At 38.4% G+C, this 13562-nt stretch overlaps 1 protein-coding gene across 3 annotated transcripts in view; it reads right to left on the bottom strand.

Annotated features, from left to right (window-relative positions):
• LOC131037392 (ABC transporter C family member 13) overlaps positions 1-13562 on the bottom strand; it is a 361462-nt gene that overhangs the window by 245378 nt on the left and 102522 nt on the right. The gene's annotated exons all lie outside the window — the stretch shown is intronic.

The raw sequence follows: 13562 nt of genomic DNA, 5'->3' as shown, positions 1-13562 counted from the left end.
CAGGCAATATTTGGTAGGTAGCAAATTTTGTATCAAAACCGACCATAATAGCCTAAAATACTTTTTGGGGCAGTGAGATCTCAATGATAGGCAGCAGAAGTGGGTGAGCAAGTTACAGTCCTATGACTTTGACATTACAAATTTTAAGGGGACACAGAATGTAGTTGCTGATGCCTTATCACGTCGGCCCCATTTGAGCTTATTGACAGACATATCGGAGGATTGGAGACACTTGATCCTTGCAGAGTATGCAAAGGATACTTGGGCAGCTAGATTCATAGATGGGACTATTCAGGACAGCAGATACACCCTTGTGAATGAGCTCATCATTTACAAAGGGCGAATATTTTTGGTTCCAGGATCAGTAGTGAGGAGGATGGTTCTGAAATCTTTTCATGATTCACCTATGGCAGGACATCCTGGTTTCTACAAGACATACCGGCAGATAAGAGAGCGCTTCACATGGAAAGGGCTCAAAGCAGAGGTACTTCAGTATGTTAGGGAGTGTCCCACCTGCCAGCAGAATAAGCAAGAACACTCCTATCCAGCCGGTTTACTTCAGCCACTTCCGATTCCTGATAGGAAGTGGGAGTGTTTGTCTATGGACTTCATCACAGGACTGCCCAGAGCCCAAGGCAGGGACTGCATATATGTGGTTGTGGATCGCCTTACGAAGTTTGCACACTTCTTTCCAATCACTGCTACATACACTGCTACACAGGTGGCAGAGTTGTTCTTCAAGGAGATATTCAGATTACATGGCTTACCTCGAAGCATTGTGAGTGACAGGGACAGCAGGTTTATGAGTCACTTTTGGCAGGAGCTATTCAGGTTGTGTGCGACAGAGCTCACTCTGAGTACTAGCTACCACCCTCAGACAGATGGTCAGACAGAGATAGTGAACAAATGGGTGGAGGGATATCTTCGAAATTATATAGCAGGGCAACAGAAGGCATGGGTAAAGTGGATTTATCTCTGTGAGTATTGCTACAATACCACTTATCACATGTCTATTCAGATGTCACCCTTTATGGCCCTGTATGGGTATGAGGCACCCAATTTTATGGATCTGCTTTTGAGTGACAGTAGAGTGCCCAGTGCAGGTGATTTGTTACAGGAGAGTCAAGACATTGTTAAGACTCTCAAGGATAATATAACTAAGGCACAGAATCAGCAGAAGCAGTATGCAGATCAGAAGAGGACTGAGCGGACTTTTGAGGTTGGAGATATGGTGTATCTTATGTTGCAGCCTTACCGTCAATCCACTCTCAAGAAGAGTGGTGCCGAGAAACTTAAGCCACGATACTATGGTCCATTTAGGATTATCAGGAAAGTGGGAGAGGTGGCTTATGAGTTAGATTTACCGGCAGAGAGCAAGGTGCACAACGTTTTTCATGTGTCACGCCTCAAGAAGGCGCTAGGACATCATATTGTGCCTTCTACAGTACTACCACCCCTGGATGATGAGGGAAAGCTTGTTTTGATACCGGAGGCTATCATTGATTTCAGAGAAAGGAACTTGAGGAGACGTAACATACCGGAATATTTGGTGAAGTGGAAGGATTTGCTAGTAGAGGATGCTACTTGGGAGAATGAGGAGATTTTGCAGCATCCGGAGTTGAAGTTGCTTGAGGACAAGCAATTTCAGGAAGGGCGGACTGTAATGTCCCCACCTTTTTAGCATCTCATTGGAGTTCTTAGCCTTTACATTCTCCGAAGGCTAAGTGGAGAAATAAGGAGAAATTGATTAAATTAATTTCTTATTAAGTCATTAAATAAAATAAAATTTAAAAAGGTGACTTTATATTTAATTAATTTAATTAAAAGTGACTTAAGTGATTTATTTAAATATTTTAATGTTATTATAAAGTTATAAAGTAACTTTATAATAATAAAGTCACTTTAATATTATAATGTGTGAATATGTCTTTAATCCCACATTGGCCAAGAAAGTGTTCGAGCTCTCATAAGAAAGAATAAGAAGGGACTTAAGAGCTCATTTTTATATCATCCATCTAGAGAATTGATATTTGTTTGTTATGAACTTGGGAGAAGAAGCCAAGGGTTTCTGATTCAGTCAGCCATTGGAGAGCGACAATTCTTCAGTGTTGCAACCATTTGAGGTGGTGAAATATCCACTAAATTTGGCATTTCAGGAGAGCTTCATTCTGGAGTTCTATTTGGGCTTTAAAAAGAAGGGAAGACATCTAGGGTATGCAGATTTTCGAATATATATTAATTGCAGACCTACAGTTTCATTTGGCAGCCATTAAATATCAGAATTGAAGCAATCATTTCAAAATACAATTGCTGCTACAGTACCCGCGCTACAGTAAACGCTACAGTACCGCCGTACGGACTGCTACAGTGCCGCGTGAACAGTAATTTTTTCAAAAAAATTAAAATTTGCAGTTGGCAGATTTTTTTCAACTGCTGGGACAGCAAAAATCAGGTTTTTATCTTACATTGTAATGAATTTGTTTTCCAAGCATATTGGCCATAAAACAGAACAAACATTCCCTTGATAGTTTCGTAAATTAATTCCAGCAGTAATATTATTGTTCCAGTATTATTTTAAGCATAGGAGTTTATTCCAGTATTGTTTCATTGCTCATTATTACAAAAAAAAACACAAAAAAATCTATAAACATTCAAAAACCAAAACAAATTCAAATCTATTGCATTCAAAAGAAACAGTCAGCAGAGGAGAGCCAAGTTGGGTTCTTACAGATTGTCATCAGATAGCTGACGTGGATGAGTTATGTGATGTTACTGCTAGTGAGTACTTTGAGCCAGTTGATGTGGCAGTTTCACCTGATTCTCTAGATAGGGTGATTGTTTCATTGCTGGTTGGTGATTACATATTTTTAGATGCCAGCCTGGACAGTGATGATTTTAGTCAGTATTATATATTGTCTAGTGAGTTGGCATTAGATCTTCCGGCACATCAGCAACAGTGTGTGGCAGTTGTGTGTCACTTGTGTCAGATGGGGTCAAACCACAGAGGGTCTTCCATGGATTGGCATTCATTGGATATTATGATGGATGTTATGCATGTTGGTGATCACCGACACACTAGTGATCTTGGCATTTATGGATATTTCATCTATGGAGATGATATAGTTTTCCATTGCTCACTTGAGCTATTCAGCGAGAGCTATGCTTCGCTCTGGGACCCCGGCAGTGTTGATTTGACAGCACAGGTGCTTCAGCGTTTTGAGGAGCCATTCCAGACCGAGGTATTGCATGTTGTTTATATCAGAGATGAGCAACAGTTACATGCAATGATTTGTTTACGTCTTATTTGGGATGGTGGAGGGTTGGTGTTTCAGTTGCTTGTGGGCAAGCATCTCCGAGAGGGGAGGACTGTCATGTCCCCTCTTTAGCTCTGTCTAGCAGAGACATGTGAGTTAGCCTATTATGGAGTCTTGTAGGTTGGCAATGGTGGATAGAGACTCAGTCAGGATATTCAGTGTTTGGATTTGGTGTTTCTAGCAGTAGTAGACCAGTTTGGAGCAGTTCCTTGATTTTAGGAGGCAGTTCCTACATTTTAGAAGGCAGATCCTACTTTTTAGGAGGTTGTAACAGCGTCTAGGGTTAGGGTTCCATGAGACCATTCCTTGGTTTCAGTTTCAGGAGATTTGGGTGGGTTTCCTAGTTTCTAGGAGCATCCCTAGATTTTAGGGATGAGACTGCCAGTTGATCCATGATTTTCGACATCAGTCACAGACAGGTGACAAGTTCCGTTTCAGACTTTTGGAGTCATTTGAGCCTTCTGCAGCTATTTGGGTTATATTTTTAATATATTTAAATATTTCCTAAGTTAGTGTTTAATTAATTAAATAAGGCTATGTTTATAGCCATTTTGGAGTAATAAGGGGTTTTTGGCTTCATCTGGATGCATATGCCCATGTGTTATAGCTCGTTGGAAAGGTCTTGAACTTTTCTAAATGTTTCCCATTTGTCAGGGACCCTTTTGATGAACGGAATTCTTTTATATTAAAAAAGTGGTGTTTTCTCTATACTTGGCGACTAAAAATGAGAAATAAGACTTTATAAGCCTAAGCGCACTTTTCATACACTTTTAGGGTTCGAGCTAGAGGGAAGGAGTTATAAGGAGATGGTAACCTAATTATCAAGTATCTTTTACACATTTCATCTTTGATTTGGAGAGTTTGCTCTAGAGAGCGATTCAACATCTGGGACGAAAACCCTAGAGTCTTGCCTGTCTGGGACGTAGCCCCCAGCACAGTGGTTATTTGGTTCTTGCATTCAGTTTTCAGTGCCTTAAGAGTTGGTACATCTTTTCTGGAGGATTCAATGAACAGAGTTAGGGTTCAGCATGGAGATTGGGGTTTTTAGCTTGGCATCACCTAACAGTCGTACGGTTGTACTTTGCAGCCATTTCTATTCCCACGTGGAGCTATGTAAGAGCTTTGGATGTTTGCCGCAGCTTCCTTCTTGATTTCAGTATTCACTCTTCATTCAGGTTGGACTCATTGCTTATTGTAATCTTCTTGGAATTGTTTGGAATCACTATCTGGACAATTATTTGATTTAAATAAATCAGAAATCTGCTTGGTACGATTCTGATTTGGCTGTGTATGAACATTTATTTCCAGTACTGTTTTCATGCACTTGTTCTTCAATTATTACTTGCTGAAAAACTATCAAAAACACAAAAATAAACAAGCCTTCTGCAACTTCTGTCTATTCTCTAAAACCATCAAAGGAAACACAAGAAAATATAGTTTATTAATTTAAAAACTACAGCAGATCAGCAAGGGGATCCATCAGGGATCTTTCAGAGTAGATCATGACATTTCATTCAATTCATCCACATGTCCACTTGTTCTCCTTTAGATGAGTCAGGTTTGATGAATCTGTAGATGTTGACCTTGATTTGTTTAATTGGTTCGAGATGACCAGATGTGACCTTAGCTTGCATATCTTGTAAACTTTGGTGTCCTTGCAATTCTAGCGATATCTCTTGATACTCAACATAATCCAGTCTTTTGGCTGATTGTGATTGTTCATATTCCCGAACTGCATCATCTTTATCATTCTTTGTATCTCCATCAGATGAGTTTCTAACATTGATTAACTCTTCTTAAACTACCTTCCTTATCCTTAGGCTTGATTGAGCATTTTCTTCTTAATCCTTGGAATCCTTTGTGATGCCTTGCATTTCCATCTTCTTGAATATCTTGATGTCGTCTTCCATTGATCTTGTTGAGTGCTTCATCTACTTTCTTTGACTTTGAACATCTTGAGCTAGTCCTCTTCATCCTTCTCGATCATTCCACTCGTTCTTCATTAGTGCTTGTCTTGAAACGCCTCCTTGCAATCATTCATGGAAAGAAAGAAAATTCCCTAGATTACAATTGTGAATAAAATCATAGGTTAAGGAAACACAATAAAATTATAATTAGTGTTACCCTCCCTTATTTTTCAATTGTTAGGATTGAATAATTCTTAGCAGTGTTCTTTAAAGTGGAGCCTTGTGTAAAGCTTAGTTATATGTCGGGTCATAAATTCTTTGAACTTGAACCTTTCTGTTGAACTCTTTCAAGGTTCAAAGTTCAGGTTCAAGCGGTCTTGTCGCTTTGTGGTCATGTCTTTATTAAAGTTTTGTTGAGTGCATTTTTGAACTTGAACCTTTGAACCGTCGTTTTCGAAAGTTCAATATGTGTAGGAGTGGATATTGGTCCGAAGTCTTATCTTTAGCAAGGTCTGTTGTATATTCTTATGTTGGGCCCTCGATAGATTTTGTTTTGTTTCATTGAACTTGAACCCATGAACCACCATTGAAGGAGTTCATAGTTCAAGGTTCAATGTTGGATGAATGCAGCTTCAAGCGGAAAAGGAAAGCATCATGTTGGCAGGTGTTTAAAAAAAAAGAATATTCCAAATTTTAAAAAGAACCCGAGATAATAAGCCGTGAGGTGTACTATATTGCATGGTAATCATAAAAAGGAAGGAATAAGCCGGATAATGATGAGATGTCAGGAAAGGGTCTTTTCAGAGTAAGAAGACACGGATAAGTAGTCAATTAATCTTGAATGAATCGTGTGAGCAATTATTTCACCCATACTTGAGTTTTCTTGTTTGTTTTAAAATCATTTGTCGCGGTTGCCCATTTCACAATTAAGCAAGTGTTGGACGCTACGCATGGTGACTTGACCCCTGTTTTGCAATTCAAAATCCTCTTTCAAGGTGAGTTTTGTTCTTTTTCCTTCATCCTTGTTATTCCATGCATTCAAGGAGCACTATTAATTTGTTTTCTTGCAAAGTTTCTTGTTTACCTCTGAGTCCTGTGTAGAAACCCAAGATGAGGCCAACATTGCCTAAAATTGACCAAAACTCAGGGCTAGTTTGTTCACACCCAGATTGAGGTGATACCTTCCTCCCATCAGTAAATTTAAAAGAATTTCATGAGAGAGTGCAGGATTCTGCAAATTCCCGTCTCATGTAGAAAATAATTGATAGTGGGTTAATAGAAGCGGCAGCTTTTCCACTAGCCGTTCTCTGTCCAGAATTAGTCCAAGAATGTATGAACCACTATGACCCTGTTCAGAGGAACATCCAAACCACAAATGGTGAAGTTTTGTTGAAGGTGAATCGGGAAACCATTGTTGCAGTCATGAAGATTCTTGAAAAGGAACCGTATGATGACTGGACAGTGTCTAAGTCGCAGGGGTTGTTTTTCGAAAAGAAGACAATGTATCGAAGTGTTATTGCCCGAAACTGGTTATTGAAGCTTCAAAACGGTGGCTCTCGTTTACCTAGACCATTAACCAGAGAACATTTGATTAGAGAGGTACAAGATATTGTCATTTTGCTTCATAGGATTAGAGGGAATCAAATGGCCTTCTTTTGGGAAGATTGGATGTACTTCTTTGTTCAGGTTATCTTAGATGATGGGAGATACATAGATTGGGCGGAGTTGATTGCTGAAAGGATGCATGAGGGTTTAAGTTGTTTTGGTAACAAAGAAATTTCTGTCATCTTACCTCATATACTATTTAGCTTGTACTCGCCAATGGGTTGGCTTATACCATGAAAATTGGTGAAATGATATGAAGACATGTGATTATCATCCACATTTGCAACAGAACAAAGCCACTGAGAATTATCACAGGCTCCATGATGTTTTCCTTGGGAGACGGGTGTTGGAGTTGAAAGGGGATATCCATAAAAGATTGACCGAGGAAGCCATGCAGTTTGTAAGCACATATGGGAGCTTCTATATTCAGTTTTCCAGATTCACTTATTTGAGGGTTGGTGGTTTTGAAGGTGAACCATATAAGTTGTCGAGATATGCCTTTGACAGGCAAGTTTTAATTGAAGTATGCAGGCAACTTGCTCATATTGATAAAGAATACAGGGCAAAGCACCGAACAGGAGTTTATTTTCCCATTGAGCTGAACTATTACACTTGTAATAGTGTCTCAGATGCCCTGAATTTAGAGTTAGAGTTCAAGAAGCTCAACTTTCAATTGTATACTCCCAGAATTGATTTTGATGCTAAGGGGTTTGCAACGGCTCACCTTACACTTAGGAAAGATTTTCAACATATACCAAACCTAGAAGATTTATGGGCGGATTGCATGGATGAATATGAGGTTCGAAGAAGAGCTCACTTAAGGCTTTCACTACAATAGATTAGGAATTATGGTCTGAAGATGAATACTGCAAATATTGTTGATGATGAAAGTGACCTGCTTGATTCCCAGTTTGTTGATGATAGGCAGAAGGAAGTAATTCCATAAATAGATTGGGGAAAGAAGAAAGAACATATTCAAACTAGGATATTCTCGTTTATCCGAAGAACAGAAAAGTGGCTCAAAGAGCAAAGGCTGAGCAAAGGTTCAAGAAAAAGTTCAACCTCAACCACTAAAACCCTGGTTTCTAATCCCCTTGTTCCATCTTGTGCAATTCCTTCCAGGAAAAAGGAGAAGGGTGAGCAGGTAATACAAAGGGTACAGAGCAAAGAAGATTTACTAGCAGGAAGAATCACTCGTTCTAGAACTAAGAGCAGAAGAAAATCTTCCCCTGCTGATATAGTAATTGACCTTGAGACCGTACCTAAGATGGATATTTCTTTTCCAAATCCAAATGTGGAAGTACAAGATTTAGATGATGGAGGTGGCAGCCAACAGGTAGATGAAGCCCTGAATGTGGACACTACTTTAGTAGTGAGAGGTAGAAAGGAGGTAGAAATTGGTTCAGACAAATCTCTCGCAACCCCAAGGCCAACATGGTTGGAGAACACATTAACCAGTAAGAAGAGGAACATTGTTCCAGTATCTATCCCCGTCGAGGATATGGTCAGTAAATGTCTGGGTAAGGTTTCTAAAGCCAAATGGTTAAAGACTGTATCCGAAATTGATTTTGATGAAGATACAGGTAACCGAACTGCGGAGATTTCCCGCCCAATAACTCATGAAATCATAGCTGATCTGACAAGTAAAGATTTCACAGTGGAAAAGGTGAATTTAGGGGCAGGAACTCGCGCAGCAAGTGCATTACATTTGGAAGTTTCAACCAAGAAGATGTTGAAAAGATCCAGGAAGGATGAAAAGGATAAGTCTGAAATGAAAGAGATAATGAAGAGCATGGCATAATACATTGAGGCCATCAGTAGTCCTAATCCACAGCCCATTTCTCAGACTCCTACATCTTTTGACCCAAAGTCTCCTGTCAATCAAAAAACAATCGAGCAAATTAAAAATGCAGATTAATGATAGACGTTGTTATGGATTGGCTAGGCCAAATTTCAGAAAGCAGGAGGGAAATATTTTGTGGATCTGAATAAGGTTCATGATGATGCAAACACGGTGACAAAAGAATTGGAGAATGAAATTGTCAAATGGAAGAATGAAGAAGCTGAAGGGGTGAAAAGGGCAGCCCAGATGAGAGAAGTGCAGAAATATGGTGTAATGAAGTTCTTATCAGAGAAGCCAGTTCCAGCCCTGGATGATAATGTTTTGTATGTGTGCCAACAAAATGTAAAATGGAGGAATGTGTTGGTGAGACAGGCATATGAGGAGTCTACCAAATTGGTGAAGCAACTTGTAGAATTGATATCTTCCATGCACAATGAGCTTCCTTGCATTGGTTTGAAGTGTTTAAAAGATGATGGAAAAACTCTAGAAACAACTGAGGTTATAACAGGGTCATTAGAAGAGAAGATCAATCACATCAAGGAAGCCAAGGGCTTGATTTCAAATGACTTGAGCCTCATGTCTAAAACGGAGTCACTTCTTTTCTTGTGCATTCAGAACCTAGGTGAACATTCAGATAAAGTAGCGCAAATACGCCGCGAAAAGGAAGTATGGAAGCAAAGAATGACACATGTGGGGCTACTGCATAGCACAATCATTCAACACTTTGTCGTCGCTTATGCGGATTGGAAGAAGAAAGCAGTTATCAAAACTACTTAGGAATGTTCTATGCTAGGATGTCTCTTTTCAGTTGTTAGTTGTGAAAACAGTTTTATTCACTTGTTTTAAACACTGGTTTCTCTTAATTCGCGGGGCGGAAATGGTTTGTTTTCCGTGTTTCCCGTGTAAACTGTTAGCCAGGTTGTGGCTATCTAAACTGATTTGCTTAACTTTTTTAAGATCCGTGAAATTTTTGTGATGATATAGATTAGCAGACTTAGTTTTGTTATGAAATATGTTGAATTTTCAAGGAAGGCATTTTATTAAAATGAATAGAATGATACTTATTTTGCAGCTTTCAAATCTGTGTGTTTGAATGTGAATAGAAAATCTCTATTGAGATATATATTCGTTTATGCAACATTTGTTGCTTCTTTGGTTATTTCACTTTCATTAGTTTGTAAATTAATTTAATAAGTAGGTCTTTTGTTGATTTTGCACGGATGTTCTAATCCCCCTTGTCCTGTGAGACACGAGAGAGACTCGATCAGATCTGTGTTAAGTGAAAATTTTCTGAAAAGTGAAGCTAATTTAGTTGCAAGCTTGTGAGTTTGCATACATAATTTTGATCTTTATAGCATTCATGTGGTGTTGACTTATGAATGTGAATGCCTTTACTCGCTTTCTAGTTAAAAGTAAAGTTAGAATTTTAAATAAAATTTATTGAATATCATAAGGGAGCTGCACCCTTATGCAAAGGTTAAATTCTTCATAAATTTACCCAACTGTTGGTTCAATTTGTCTTTCAAGAAATAAGGGCAACATAGTCAATCAACATAAAATTAAGACAAGACAAATCTGTTAACCAACAATAAGTAAATGGAAGTTCAACCTTGCAGTCCTGATTCATGTTGACTAACACACTTCAAAGAGACATTGTGAAACAAATTTCATCCTAGGCAGTAAGTTCACTTGAATTTTCCAAATATCATCAAGAACACTTCACAAACCCTCCTTATAATCTGAAAGCGACAGTTTCAACACTTGGAATTCTAATGGAAACGATGCTACAGTTCTTGAAATGCATAAAATTGTGAATGAAAATGCTCAAATCTGCGTATGAATTACTTATTTTTTCCTTTCATAATTTGCCTCCTCTTTCAATGTCAACCTCATCTAATGGTTGCTATAAAATCTGATTCCCTTGCATAAATAACACTTCTTGCTATGATTTACTTCTGCTCTTCTATGAGTTCGCTTCAGCTTTGTTATGAAGTTGCTTGCATCTGCTCTTGGTTGTGTAAGGTTCAAGTACCTTCCTCTCTATCCTTCAACGCTTAACTTGAAATTAATTGGCCTGCCCCAAATTCGCACTTATTTGCTAGGTCCCACTTCTGCTCTACAATGATCTGATTTGGAATTGATTTCATTCATATTGCAGAATGGTTTTTTATTAGTTTCGTTTTTATATGCCTCACACAACTACTTCAGACTTGACAACGGTCAGCTAGTCTTCACTTCCTCTTATTTTTGTCAAGTCGGCCAGGTTTAATCGTGAATTCTACCTTGTATTGGAGGGTTATAAATGCAAGGAGGCACTTAAACTCTCCCTTAGTGAGATTTCCATTAACACAAGGACAAATTTGGGCACAAATTAGATCTGTTCATGTACACTAGGGTGTATCTACCTTGTGCAAGGACACGAGCATATTTTCCATGTGTTCCAGGCCAAGTGGGTGGGTTTTGAGATTACTCAAGGACTAGTAGGCGCAAATCAAGGTTGTTCAAGGACAAGTAGGCACAAATCAAGGTTGTGCAAGGACAAGTAGGTGCAAATCAAAGGTGAAGAGGGACTAGTAGGCACAAATCAAGGTTGTGCAAGCACAAGGATTTCCACAAAATGCTTAAGGGAAATTCGATCTTGAGAGAGCCAATCCATGTTTCATACTTGGGATTTTTCATTTTAATTTTGGATTTCCACATCACAACTTAGGATTTTAACATTAAAAATTTGAATTCCATATTCAACTCTGGACTTTAAATCCCAGTTTAGGAATTCCTCATTTCAATTATGGATTTTCCATGAAAATTGCAACTTTATCAAACGATAGCTCTTAGAATTTTCCTTATTTTCTTTTCCTGTCAAGGTCGGAAATCCAACCTTGACAAGTAATTTTCCTTCACTTGATCTTGCATCCTTGAATTCTCTCTTCGAATCCACACTTAGCATTTTCCAAATTTCACCTTCTAGACAACTTGTCTTGACAATATTTTTAACAACATTTTATGCTTTTGTCATTTTAAATGTTGGAATTTTTCCTTAATTTTTTTTGTTTTGCACAAGGGAATCAAATTCACCTCATTTTCCCTTCTTGTCAAGGTCGGAAATCCGACCTCGACAAGGAATTTCCCTTATCTTGATCTTGGATTTTTAATCACTTTTCTTTCATTTTTCCATGATCTTGCAATCATTTTTCCTTGATTTCGCTCCTCTCATGGATAAGATTGTCCTTCGATCTTTGGGATACCATTCTCAAACCTTGGAATTTTCTTCATTCACCTTTGGATTTTAGGTCTAATATTTGACCTTGATCTTGGATTTCCTTAGGTCGTCTCTTGGATTTTTCTTATAATTTCCTTCAATATTTGAGGCAATTTACTACCTCTTCTATTGGTTTTCCAACCTAAGACTTCCCTAGCCTCAGTCAATCTTCACCATATCCACTGTTAGGATTCCCAAAGATACTGAGAGGGGGGGGGAGGGGGTGAATCAGTATCTTACCGGTAAAATAAATTTCTTAACTTATAACATGAAAAGCATATCAAAACTGTGTACCGGTAAACAAGAAATAATGCAGCAAATAAGAATAACAACCACAACATGAAAAGCACACCATAACACTATTTTAACGAGGAAACCCGGTGTGGGAAAAACCTCGGTGGGATTTGTGACCCACAATATTCGCTTACTGGCCAATAAGGGAATATTACTGCTACAACAGGGGCCTGCACATGCAGGAAGGCCAAGTGCCTAGAGCTCACTGCTCAATTACAAAGGAAGTCACACTAACTTACAAAAATGGATTATATAAATCCAATGTCTTGTACTGCTTCAGATCAGCATCTGCTATGCCAAATTCAGTAACAGTTTAAGCTCTGCTACAACATAAACCTTTAACCAATAATTCGCATATTAGGTCTGCTATTACTTTTCCATACTTCGCTTCCTATCTCATCTACTACAAAAATGATCTACAATGATCTCATACATATATGAGTCATATTACAATCCGCCATGTCGGCTTTACAAAAGTTTTTACAATTAATTACAAAATACATTAACACAAAATTGTTGTCAGCCAGGGTTCGGTATTCTTCTTTTTCAGTGCCGCTGTACTGTATGTCAATGTAGAGTCTGTCGGTGCCGGTGCCTGCCGGTATCACATGATTGCAAGGTTGTCATCAATGACAATACCTTCAATCACCTACAATTTCTCATTGGAGTGTGCATTTGCCAACATCCACGACTTGATCATACTTTGAATGACAAACCCTTGGGCTCTTATTCATGGATTGATCAATGCTCTCTCCCAACCTGACAAGGGTTTACAATCTTTCCAAAGGCTAGGAAACTAAGAGACCAAAATCATTGCCAAGCTACGCAAAACTAAGGTAACAAGCAAAATAATAGAGGGGTCCCCATTTGCAATGGGGCATGTATGTTTACAACACAACAAGATCCAATGGAATTCAATTTCTATTGACTCTTGCAAAAGCCTATAAGAAAAGAGTCAAGAACTTTATGCTTAAAAGGAAGCAAACTAAAGTCTAAGAAAAAGTCCCATCCCACCTTGTCATAGGTTTGTCAAATGCAATCTTTAGAAACAAGGCCTTTCTCAGATTTGCCTACCCATTTAAGGCCTTCCTAACTGTGATAATAATAACAAGAAATAGCCTTCATAAGAAACATCAATTATATCTTAAAGCAAAATCCTCCTCCAATTTCCCTTAGGGATACAGTTTATAAGCATTGCATTGACTAACCTATAATTCCTACTTTGAAGACTTAAACATTTTTAGTTAAGTTTGTCCATCAACATACTATATTCTTTAATAAACTTCCATCAAAAGACCACCTAGACAAAGACATCTCATTCTTCATTTCCTGCTTAACTA

Source organism: Cryptomeria japonica, chromosome 5 (assembly GCF_030272615.1).
Source record: "Cryptomeria japonica chromosome 5, Sugi_1.0, whole genome shotgun sequence".
Taxonomy (NCBI): Eukaryota; Viridiplantae; Streptophyta; class Pinopsida; order Cupressales; family Cupressaceae; genus Cryptomeria; species Cryptomeria japonica.
Note: the sequence above shows the minus strand (reverse complement) of the source record. Positions and strands in the feature narration are given on the sequence as shown.